The 12,936-nt window shown below is 39.7% G+C and overlaps 2 protein-coding genes across 7 annotated transcripts in view; one reads left to right on the top strand and one right to left on the bottom strand.

Moving 5' to 3' along the window:
• The window catches only part of LOC146533251 (uncharacterized), a 30,802-nt gene extending 28,451 nt beyond the window's left edge, over positions 1–2,351 (bottom strand). Inside the window, exon 1 of the mRNA XM_085196909.1 lies at positions 1,380–2,351. The gene's annotated coding sequence lies outside the window, so the exon portion shown is untranslated. The remainder of the gene's footprint in view (positions 1–1,379) is intronic.
• Positions 1–12,936, top strand: part of Mip (Myoinhibiting peptide precursor) — a 51,727-nt gene that overhangs the window by 13,601 nt on the left and 25,190 nt on the right. The gene's annotated exons all lie outside the window — the stretch shown is intronic.

A 12,936-nucleotide genomic window follows, 5' to 3' on the forward strand; every position in this document is an offset into this window, starting at 1 on the left:
TATGCCGCCCGAAGGCTATGTCATTTCGAATCAGTGACATCTCCTTAATTATTTATTAAAATGTATAATTTCAATCTAGATAAAATGCTAAAAGTGACTATTATATTTATTGTCATAAGGATGAATATCAAAATGTCGCGGTAACGGTTGCGTAGCGACGCGACGGTTGTTATTAATATGGCAGAATAAATTGCATGTCAAATTAAAAAGTACTTTAAAATATATTAGTTTATATGTGTAATGGCATATATAGCACTTCTGAAGAATGCAGCTTTCATACAAAACAAAAATAATGTAAATCGGACCAGTAGATCCAGAGATCTTAGCGTTCAAACAAACAAACAAACAAACAAACTCTTCCGCTTTATTATATTAGTATATATCTAGTGTTAACGTGTATAGTAATAAAATACATGTTTCAATTACTATTTTATACGTTAAATACCAAAGTAAACATTTATAAAATTATTTACTTAGTTATCTAAATGATTCACTCCAGAACATCCGATTACCACCAATATTTTATTGAGCTTCACGCCATATCCCGCAAATGGTAGGGCAGGCAGAGGGAACGTGGGAACCTAGTGTTAAGACTCCCGTCCACTTTAGACACCGTTCTTATTAAAATTCTTCCATGTTCCACTTTTCATCACATTCTAGAGGCATTGCGTGTTGAAGGACACTTTACTTGGACTCATTACCAGAGCGGGAAAATGAAAATATTAAATATTTTATTACGTCGAGTGGCAATCGAACCCACAACTTGTGCCCGGCGACACGAGTGCTCTCAAAAGTCTCTTGAGTTACTTTGAAAGTTGAAAGCTGTGAATTAAACACAGAAATAATGGACATAATCATGGTAATATTACGAGTTACATATTTTATTTTGTACGTTCAGGTGAATTTTTACCAAAGCAGCTCTTACAGTGGCAGACGAGGATATGGTGTTACTTGGCTAACAGAGCGGGGACATCAAATGTAGCATTGCACCGAGTGGTTTTAACTTATACTATTAATAACCACACTCAAAGATATACGTCAAGCTTCACGTTGCTATCCCGGACGTGAGCAGGGACACTCCGTGCTCAATGACATAAAGTAATATGGCGAGCTCCTCGTTGTATGCAAATGCGGTCATGTAGTCCCGCCTCGCCTGGCCAACGTTACAACACACCGGGGCCTTCCCTCAACATCCTAATCGTCCTCTTGTTATATTGTTTGAACAATTTATATTTCGGTAATTATTAAAATTACAATTATTTTTTATAGTGTGAACCAAAATAAATTTTAATATTTTTGTATACAGCTATTTTGGAACATGATTTGCCATCAGTTGTTAATCGTCTACCCCCTTACCCCCCTACCTTGCTCGTACTTACCTCTCACTACTAACAGGAGACACGCGAAGACAGTTAATTTTGACACCCTGAAATAAATAATACGAGTACATAATGTTGAATAGTAAAGTTGTGAAACGATCGGAGTAATGAAGCCGGCGGGACTACGAGCGCCGTCGAGTTTAGTAATAACGACTGGGAGTGGGGATATTAAAATTATTTTTTATTACCATGTTGGAGATCCTTTCAATTGGTTTATTGGATATTAAGATATTAATTATTGTTATGAAAACGTTCAAGGAGGGACATTTCTGGGTGGAACGGACGGATTTTTTACATTTAATATTCACACTTTTAATTTGAAATTGCTGAATTAAATATTTGGTTGATTATATACCACTTGACTATATCTTAGGATTGTCTTAAAACTAGGTCATCTATTTGGCCAGTGGTTCGGGAAGTAGCGGGTGCTTATAATGTAGACTACACAGCATCGCTTTAGTTACTGTGTCTCGTGGAGATAGAGTACAATTTAAAACATCAATATAATTTAAAGTTCACATTGCGGAGGCCTATGAGCTATGACTATGGTTAGGAGTTCGTTTCCACTTGGGAGATTAAATAATTTTCATTTTTCCGATCTGGTAGACGACGAGCAGCGTTGTGTACTGTGCTTCGCTTCCCGGCCTGTCTGCTGCCCCTCAACAGGTTGGCCGGGAAGCGGAGCACAGTGTCTCAACACTAGGTTCTCTTTGAGAACCTTGCCCTACGCTGCATACACGGCCAAAAATAAGAAATTGTATTATTTAATATTATATAGCGACTGAGAACCAGGTACATCAAAATAATTATTTAGCTTACATCGAAAGAAAGACAAATTAAATATAACTTATTTAAATTTTAAAAATACTTACATTACTGACAATGCTTACACTGAACACAAAGAAAAATAAACTGGCCTCTAGAACGTAATTTTAAATAGAAAGGCTTCTCATGAATGAGGCTATATTTGTGTTTGAAATGTTCTAAATGAGGTCACACCTGAACTAACATAGTCTTAATATATTTTATTATTGAAATGTATTGAAATACAAGCTAATCTAATATTACGTAAGTAGTAAGAATAAATAATTTAATCTATTTACTAGAATTAATAGTGAACACCGACTAACCCTCCGAGGGTTCCGTATCAATTTCAGGATAGTAGGTGAACGGGAGGTAACTAAATAAAAATCGACTTACGAGTACTTCAGTTTGGGGACGTATGCACTCATTCACTTTTCCTTTATTTGTATTGTAAATAACTTCTTGCCACATTTCATAATTGTAGGGAGGTCCACAAGAAGTATCTCTTAGATTTTGATTACGCGGAAAGTTCCATACAAAATGCAACAAAAATTCTTCTTCTTCCTCCTGGCATTAATCCCGGCTAATTGCCAGGGTCTGCCTTCCTACACAACCTACTCCACTTTGCACGATCTTTTGCATCCTCGGTGGTTAGACCATTGGCTCTCATGTCCTGCATCACGACATCCAACCAGCGCTTCCTTGGGCGTCCGGGAGGTCGCACCCCAGGGACTGGTATAGCAAGGCACTTGCGTCCGACATAGTTCTTAGGCCGGCGCGTAACGTGGCCAAACCATCTCAAACGACTCTCTTGGAGCTTATCCGCTACGTCACGGACCCCAAGACTACCTCGAATGAATGTGTTGCGTATGCGGTCAGACCGCGTTACGCCGCACATCCACCTCAGCATCTTCATTTCCGTGACGTGAAGCTCCTGAGTGTGCCGAGATAGTGCTGGCCAACATTCGCTGCCGTATAAAAGAACCGGTCGGACGATGCTCTTGTATATCAGCCCCTTGAGCTTGGGCGGTATTCTGCGGTCGCAGACCACATCAGTGACCTCCCGCCATTTGGCCCAGGCAGCGCTTATCCGGCCATGGACATCGTGGTCGATGCCTCCAGACTCGTGCATAACGGATCCAAGGTACCTGAACTTCTCCGACTTAACGGCTGGCTCAGGACCTATAAGGATGGTGCTCGAGTCCCGGCTCCCGCAAGCCATGTACTCTGTCTTCGACACATTTAGTTTAAGACCGCCGTTCTCAAGCGTACCCTTCCAGAGGTTCACTTTACGCTCCAGCGTCAGTCGGTTCTCGGCAAGGAGTGCTATGTCGTCGACATACATCATCAGCCATGGAGACTGGTCCTGGATGTGAGCCGAGACAGTATCGAGCACTACATTGAATAAGAACGGACTAAGAGCCGAGCCCTGGTGAACCCCCACCGTAATCGGGAAGGGTCTAGTGTCGCCAACAGCAGTCCTAACCATAGAAGCGGAATCGTGGTACATGTCTCTGATAATCTCAATATAGGCCTCAGGGATCCCTTTGGATCGCAATGCCCACCAGATACACTGACGAGGCACACCGTCAAAGGCCTTCTGCAGATCTAAAAAGGCCACATGCAGAGCTCTCCTTTTTTCCCTGTATGCCTCCATCAAAGTTCTGAGGGCGAAAATGGCGTCCATGGTGGCCGATCCTGGCTGAAATCCATATTGAGACTCAGAGACAGAACACTCTCGGCGGAGCCTGAGGTCGAAAATGCGCTCGAAGAGCTTCATGGTATGACTCATAAGCTTAATGCCCCTATAACTACCACAATCTTGAACACTGCCCCTTCCTTTGTAAATAGGGGTAATGAAGCTAAGCCGCCACTGATGCGGCATCTTACCAGTGTTCAAGATATGGTTAAAAAGGTCAGTAAGCATGAGCACACCAAGAGAGCCCAACGATTTCCACGCTTCGATCGGAATGTCGTCAGGTCCCACCGCTTTTCCGTTCTTCATGCGTCGAAGGCAATTACGTGTTTCGTCAAGGGTTATTGGGGCAATAAGTCCGAGGTTAGGCGGTGGGTCGTGATGAAGACTGCATGGGTGCTGAGTATTCAGCAACTCCTGGAAGTAGCTTCTCCACCTCTCCTTCACAGAGGCATGACTACAGAGCAGCGTGTCCTGGGAATCTTTGACGCAAAGACATTTTGCGATATCTTGCGTCACTTTATCCCGGGAACGTGCCAGTTTGTAAATGAGCTTCTGCCCCTCCACAGTTTCAAGTTTATCATACAACGGTGACAAACTTTCACTGCGGGCTCTGGCTACAGCTCTTTTACAGGCACGTTTAGCTACTGTGTACCCCAGTCTGTCTTCAGGAGAGTTGGATTCCTGCCACTTCTTAAAGGCAGCCTTCTTTTCACGAGTCACCTCCTGCACCTCGTCATTCCACCACCATGTCTCCTTGTCGATGACACGTCCTCCCCTAGAAAGGCCAAGAACTCGCCTGCCCGCCGCAATGATTGCCGACTGAGCCCGATCCCAAGCATCCTGAGCAGTCTCGGTGTTCGTCGAAATATCGTGACTTTTCACCTCTGCCAGGAAGTCGGTCTGCATCGGTCCATTCAGCAACCACCACTTGATCCGAGGCCTACGTTTCTCGGCTACTTTCTTCTTCGGAGTGACGTTAAAGTCCATGACAAGAAGACGATGTTGGGCCGTTAGGCTTTCACCTGGAATGACCTTACAGTTAGTTACCCTGCCCATATGACACCGTCTGGTCAATAAGTAGTCTATTTGAGTTGAGTGGGACCCGCTCTTATACGTGATAAGGTGCTGAGAATTCTTTTGGAAGAACGTATTCACGACGGCCAGATCAGACGCAATACAGGTTCTCAGAATGTTTTCTCCCTCTGCATTGCGAAGACCGTGCCCAAAACCCCCGTGAACACGTTCATACGGCTCAGCAGCCTTACCGACGTGCCCGTTCAAGTCCCCCCCAACTAAGACCACTTCGGTAGACGGCACAGCAAGTAGCACCCCTTCATACTGCTGAATGTCTCCTTTTCGGCCGCGCTACATCCTGCCTGGGGAGCATAGGCACTGATTAAGTTTGTGATGACGCCCTCAATCAGTACCCTCACTCGCATCAAGCGGTCGGAGCGACGGTCAACTTCAAGGAGCCCATTCTGAAGCTCTTCAGAAAGCACTACCGCTACACCGTTTCTACCCGAAGGTGACCCAGTGTATATAAGCCGGTAACCCTGTCCGATGTTACGGGACTTATTGCCGTTCCAGCGAGTTTCCTGGAGGAAAGCACACTGGACCCGACGTCTCATGAGTAAAATGCAGCAAAAATTATGCTTTACTAACTAGTACACGATACAACTGTATCGTCCGATTGTGTTAATAGAAGAAGATTGATTTTTTGAAGATAGAAGCTTGATTTTTTCAGTGCTCCAAGGGGCCGTCGACTTGATGTTTGATATGAATTTTAGCTAGACAAATTCACGTGATCTCGAGATAAATGGTCTTGACAGACCGTCAGACGGACAACAAAGTGAGATAAGGGTTTTTTGTTTTAATGTACGGAATCCTAAAAAGTAGATAACTGAGAGGTCGTACACTAGATTTGATCAGGATTCTTGTAGTTAATAATAATTACAGGTACTGCGTGACAATAAAAAATAGTTTTTTTTGTACTTTATAGTAAAATTTTTTTTTAAATATATAAAAAAAACATAATTTTCGAGAATTTACCTACATAACATTTTATAGTAATGAAATACGATACAATATTGAATTGAACTACTTTACACGATGAATTTATAATGAATGAAGTATTTACAATTCTTTGCTTTATTAAGACGACGAAGCGCGACGTTGAGTTCCGCCACTCTTATTATTTAAATGTAACATATTGTCATGAACACTTTCGCAGCACAGCGTCTGCCTTGTGGGTTCGGTTCCCACTCAGTTCTCTCCGCCTGCCCTGTTATCTAGCGGGATAAAAGTATTAAATAGTTAAACTTACTAGAAATAAAATTGTATAGCCATTTCTAACTTAGTCAATTTAAGACGTAGCGTTTCTTTAATACTTTGTCTTTAATACTTTTAAATTCCTTTAACGTCCTCCGTAGAGTCGTTTTTACAGAACTTCATCTACCTTAAGATCAGTATTAAAAGTCAAATACGAGTCGTAGTCGCACATCGAGGGTTCTGTATCAATTTCCTCAGTAAGTCAACATGCATCAAAAGTGTAGGTGATATTCATTTTAGAGTCCTCCCCGCTGCGTCCTGCTCGAGAATTAAAAAATGTTGAAAGACGAACTGCTAGATAGACGAACAACAAAAGTGATTGTGTAAGGATTTCCTTTTATTTCTTTGGAACGGTCCCTAAAATAAACAGTTTATTGTATACTGTTAACTTTTTACTTAATTATAGTATTTAACCCAGCGGTGTATGGAGCACAGCCCACCAGTGCAACTTGCTCTCCGGGGGGTTCTCGACCTTCCGGCTGACTGTAAACGCGACGTTTGTGGGTTTGATGACAACTCGGAGGAATGTTTTCATTTCCTAACTACCTTTACAATTCCTGGATAAAGAGTTTGGTCGCGCTGCACTAACTTGTACGATATGAGCGTTTGTATAAACTTAATAAATGCCGAATGCGTTATGCGAGATAAAGCATAGAGTTGAAGACGAAACAAACCTAACACAGTCACCACGTTCCCAAACATACCGCGGTCTAGACCGGAACGACCATCACTCCCTCATGATTTCTTAAGTAGTATCGATTGCGCTGTTCGTCATAGACGTCACTGAGAATATTTTCATTAGGTTTATAAATTATTTACATTAGACATTTTAAATATAAATTAATTTCGACCTTATACAAGTAAATTAAGTGAAAGTGTTTTTCCATATGGCAAGATAGGCAGAAGGAATCCAGTGTTAAGGCACTCCGTTCCCAACGCACATACGGCCAGTTTGTGAGACATTTCTCTCTATAATGTCGACCTACTAAATGAGACTTGGCTGAGGTTGTGAAACCCAAGGAAGTTACATATTGACTTTGTAGTCTATTTATCTTCCACTTTTATTTAAAAAAATACTAACTTATAACACGGTACACAGTAGTCACATTGCTGTTACTGGCAATTTTTGATCGAAAAATAATTGTTAATTGTTTATAGAAAAATATAGCATATTATCAAATGCGAAATTATTATTTCCAGATTTACAAATAGTTTGTTGATGATGATAATAAATTAATAATAACTACTTCTGCATAGGTGTAGTATCTTCTAGCATTACAAAATTGAAGAAGAAAAAGAATTAAACATTTTATAAAAAGTTCGGCGCTAGGTTCCGCTGATGAGTTTGTCTTTGAAATAAGATGAAGAAATGCGGAGGATGAAAGGATTTATTTTTATGAAGTAACAAACTCGCAAAATGAAATAGCAGTTCCTGTATTTCATACTGACCCATAACAAATTGAATACATGTTTGATGGATCGATTAACATTGGTCCCTTTATAGCGCCGCTCGTAGGTAGGTCCAGGAGGGCGCGTGGTGTCCGTCTTTGTGTTGGGGTCATTACATTTTTATCGCCCCCAGGAAGCTCTCGCGAGATTGAATCTATAACGTGCGAGGCTGTGACGGCATGTGTATTACGAAACATCGCTTAAACATTGTGAGACAAACACTTACTTACGTATAATACAAGTTATTATTCGATTATGTATAACAATTTAAACGCAGTGGATTCGAATTTAAGCCATTCATTTGATTAAAATTTGAATAAATATAAGAAAATGACGTAAGTTGAGTTGAGGATCATTTGAGATATATACACAAGAGTATATGTCAATAGGCGTGTTCCTGGCATTAGTTTCTGCCACAACACAGAGCCAGAGTCCCCGACAAATGGTCACACTGAGCGAGCACCAGCAAACACTCTTAGGTAACGCCAACTCTGTGGAGTAACAATTATAAAATTTAATTATACTTTAAAACATTTAACATCGGCGTCCGTCTCGACGGCTTTAATTAATTTTGTTGAGCGAATCCTTGATGAGCGAGATCGAGATCGACGAGTATAGATGTACCTATTATAGACGTACATAGTCTCTGTCACCCGCATCATGCTGCCCCACTAGACACCGGCACGGGACAATCCGATTGTTGTAATGAGTTTACGACGACGAGTATGTAAACTCGCAGAATATTGATATTAATGTTTTTATTATGTATGTTTAGAGTTCACATTTTACAAGTACTCTTGGTTCATAATTAATCTTTTGACTTTTGATCGATAACTTTGGTCCTCGATTTCCGCCTAACGCGCCCTTTCGTCTACTATTATAATAATGTTTTACCACCTCCTCAGTATGGCGATCTATTACATTGTACTGCCACAGTCTACGACAATCAAACCTAAAGTATATTTGCCGGCATAAATTTATGAAATGTAACATTTCTGAAGAGGTTCACCTCCAGTTCACCTTAAGGACCTCTTATCTGCTTATGATTATCAAAATGAGACCTGGGAACATTTTTACTTGTTTACTCTTCTCGTCGTCTTGTTTATTGGGACCATGACAGGTTATTATGTGAACTTAGCGCGACATGCTCGGGGCCTGGTGCTCGGGGCCTGGTGCGCGGCGGACGTGTGCTTCAATATTCATTAGCTAAGCTCGAATTGTGTCTGTTTACGATAAATAACGTGCCCTTTACTATGAAGGAAGCTATGATGGAAGATTAAGGTACATCACTAGCACCAAATGTTAATTTGTAATCAGCCAAGTAAAAACTGGAAACGCGCAATGTGTATTTTACGCGAAACGTTTCAAGCTACTTTTGAGCCCTTCATGACTCGTAAGCCAATTAGTCTACTCGTACGAGTACAAGCTTCCCCTTAGCCTGTGATGTGTATGACAATTCAACAATTTAACTCAAACGGTTATTGATATATTAACGTTTAATATTAGCATAATTACTCATTCATTACAAAATCTAACCCATTTCTAGGTGAGCTAAAACCTACATAGGGGAATTGTGCTTAAGATGACATACTTTTTGTTTGAAGACAAATATTTCAAATAAATAAAGTCATCTGAGAACAGCACATTGCGTATACTATATTTCATAATCAACGAAATTATTTTAGTTTCAGAACAATCATCTTTCAAACATCATAAAAACAAACAATAATCGCACTTAGGTCGACCAGTGTAAGACGACATATCTACAGGGTAAAATGACATACTTAGTATGTTGCATAAAAACGCCATCATTATTTGTCGAGCATAGTTCACAAATAAATAGTTTCTTCTTTGCTGGGGGGCTTTTAAACAGTATTAAGGCCAGATTCATACATGTTGCAAATTCTATGAGGTTGGATTCCGTTATCAGTCACTAACTATTCCAAAAGGGAAATAAGCTTCGTCACTTGCGGCTATTGAATGCCTTTGCTCTAGCAGCCTTATCCATGTCTTCTTGTGACCAATATATATTCGTTTGTAATTGCCAGGCATTTTGTAGGTAAAGCAAAAAAAATACATCGATTCTATTTATAAGGGTAAGATAGTATGCCATCTTATACTCACGTTTTGTATGTCATCTTACCCAATAGATATATGAATTTAATTTTAACCGTTGTGACAAAAGGTTATAGGTTACGATGCGCTTTTAGCGTTAGTTGTGTCATATAATAATCCCATTTTTCATTTACAATTAGTTCAAATAGAAAACCTTTATCTTACATGTCTTTTCACCATCAAGCAAAAGCGAAAGAAAAATTTGTTGCAAATTGAAAAGAAAAGATTGAAAATAACGAAAACATGAATTACTTGCTCATCTGCATTCACTTTCAGCCATACTGAATTCAAGCACTAGCTGCATCTACAGACACTCTCTAAAACGTCACAAGATCGCACTTAGCGCTAATAGTTTCATCAATATTGGTAGTGTGTCATCTTATCTTAGTATGCCATCTTGACCACAATTCCCCTACAGCTGTCGTCGGTGAAGTTGAGATCGACGCACTTAACATTGTACTTGGCTGTCATTTCACGTTTATGTTTTTTATGAAAATATATATAAACAGTTTGGGCCGCCTGGCGGCGGCACAGAGAAGCATGATGCCACAACACTCGTGTTGACTGGGGCAATCCGACTGCTGTAATGAGCAATTATAATATTCATAAGTTTTAAACATTGATATAATTGAAGAAAGCAATATCACCGTTGATCAAATATTCATAATTATGTAAATTGCGACGCACAGTCCGCCCGTCTGTCCTGTGCCTTTACTATTTATGACTGCATCCACCCCCCCCCCCCCTACCCCCCCCCCCCACACGCGCGAGCACGCAACGTACGCGCGCTCTTCAAACAGAATACATGCATATGGATTCTTTATAAATATATCGAAGCACTATTATTTTTAATATAGTCTAACGAAAATATATATACTAGCTACCCCCTTGCGGCTTCGCCCGCTTTAACTACTGGATTATTCATGTAATGTATGTTTGCAAAGCACTTAAGATAATGAGAAAATTAATTAAACCATAATGCAACCCGCATTTTTGTAGTTTCAATAATGAAGTTAGAAGCCTACGCACTAAAACATTAGACTTGTATAAAAATGTATTATGTTGCGATTATCATATTATTGTGCTTTGTGAAACTTGGCTAAACCATACTGTATTTAATTCAGAATTGTTTAATGATCGTTACGTGACATATAGACGTGATCCAGAGACTAGTGAATTTCACTATAATAAATCTGGTGGTGGCGTCCTAATTGCGATATCTAAACGGCTTGAGTCGCGCCGACTAATCAATTTTGAGAGCGGCTGCGAAGACCTTTGGGTCGAACTGGATATATGCAACACGCGTGATTCCCTAGAAAAATTATATGTATGTGCGGTCTACATACCCCCACCGATTCAAAAACACATTCTTCAACATTTTATTGAGAATACTAGTCGAATTTTAGAAACTCACTGTAACACATTAGTACTAGGAGACTTTAATTTAAGTTCAATAACATGGCCCAATAATAAAAATAACTTGCCCCCGTCATTACCTGGCCCACTGGGGAACATGTTGGTTGATTTTGTTGCTCTAAATAATTTGGAGCAACAAAATACAATTTTGAACAACCAAGGAAAGATTCTGGACCTAATACTTTCAAATAAAACAATTGAGCATTTGCAAATAAGCAAATATGTGCTTAGCAATGTTGATCCATATCATCCACCTTTGGAGTTTGTCTTGTCATGTTACAATGCCCCCTGTCTCCCTTCCAAGATTCCCAGTGACAAGTTTAATTTTTACAAAGCTGATTTTAACAACATTATAAATGATTTGAACACTATTTCTTGGGTTGATGAATTCTCAGTCCTGATGCATGTTGATGATATGGTTTATACATTTTATAAAATAATCAAGGAGGTAATAGCGAAGCACGTGCCTTTAAGTAAGAACGTACATCAAAAGTATCCCTGTTGGTACAATAAAGAACTAATAAACTTGCTTAAAGAGAAATATAAAGTACGTGAAAGATATCGTAAATATAAAAATCCTTTAGATGAGCTTTCTTTTCTAGTGCTAAAAAAGCGCTGTTTATTTTTGATCGAGACTTGTCACAAGAAATACATTTGTTACATAGAGGAGTCTTTATCAAAAAATCCCAAGTTATTTTGGACTTACCTGAAAAGTAAACGGCAAAATAAAAGTACCTATCCATCATTAATGCATTTAGACGGCAGACGAGCCTCCAATGGCTCTGATATTTGTAATCTCTTTGCATCTTTTTTTGAATCCGTTTATACAGCGCCATCTTCCACTTTAGCACGCTGTGATGTGTGTTCACCATCAGTCAACTCTTCAATTATAAATTCCTTGGCAGGGTTATCTTTCTCTCAAAATGACGTACAGATTGGCCTTAAACATCTAGATCGCAGTAAAGGAGCAGGATGTGATGGTATACCAAGTTTATTTGCAACTGAATGTTCTGAAGCGCTTTCTTTACCTCTCTCGATCATATACAACGAATCAATAAAATCCGGGTTTTTTCCTACCGCATGGAAAGAATCTAGAGTTGTACCCATTCCTAAGTCTGGAGATGCGGCATCTATAAAAAATTACAGACCAATTTCTATACTGCCTGTGTTTGGCAAATTGTTTGAATTACTAATAAGACCCACAATCACCTGGCATATAAAGCAATTGATATCGCCTCAGCAGTTTGGTTTTCTTAAGGCTCGATCTACGACCACCAACCTTGTCTCATTTGTAACGTTTTTGACTGATTCAGTTGACTGTAATATCCCAGTAGACACAATTTATACAGACATAAGTAAGGCTTTCGATACTGTCGACCACAATATTCTTATTCACAAGCTTTCATCTATTGGTATTACAGGTAACCTATTAAAATGGTTTTCCTCATATTTATGTAATCGGACTTCCAAGGTTGTTGTCAGTGGATACTCGTCTCAACCATTTAAAACCCAATCAGGTGTCCCCCAAGGATCGGTTCTGGGACCAATTTTGTTTAATATATTTATTAACGATATTGTATCACTATTTAAACACAGTGAATGCTTTCTTTACGCCGACGATCTTAAAATTGCAAAACAAATAAAAAGCAAGCATGATGCTGACCTCCTACAAGAAGACTTGAACAGACTAGTCGATTGGTGCCAGATTAACCGCATGGCCCTGAATATAGATAAGTGTAAGTATAT

This window comes from Heliconius melpomene, chromosome 13 (genome assembly GCF_056956725.1).
Source record: "Heliconius melpomene rosina isolate 202511_hmr_F chromosome 13, ASM5695672v1, whole genome shotgun sequence".
In the NCBI taxonomy this organism is placed as follows: Eukaryota; Metazoa; Arthropoda; class Insecta; order Lepidoptera; family Nymphalidae; genus Heliconius; species Heliconius melpomene.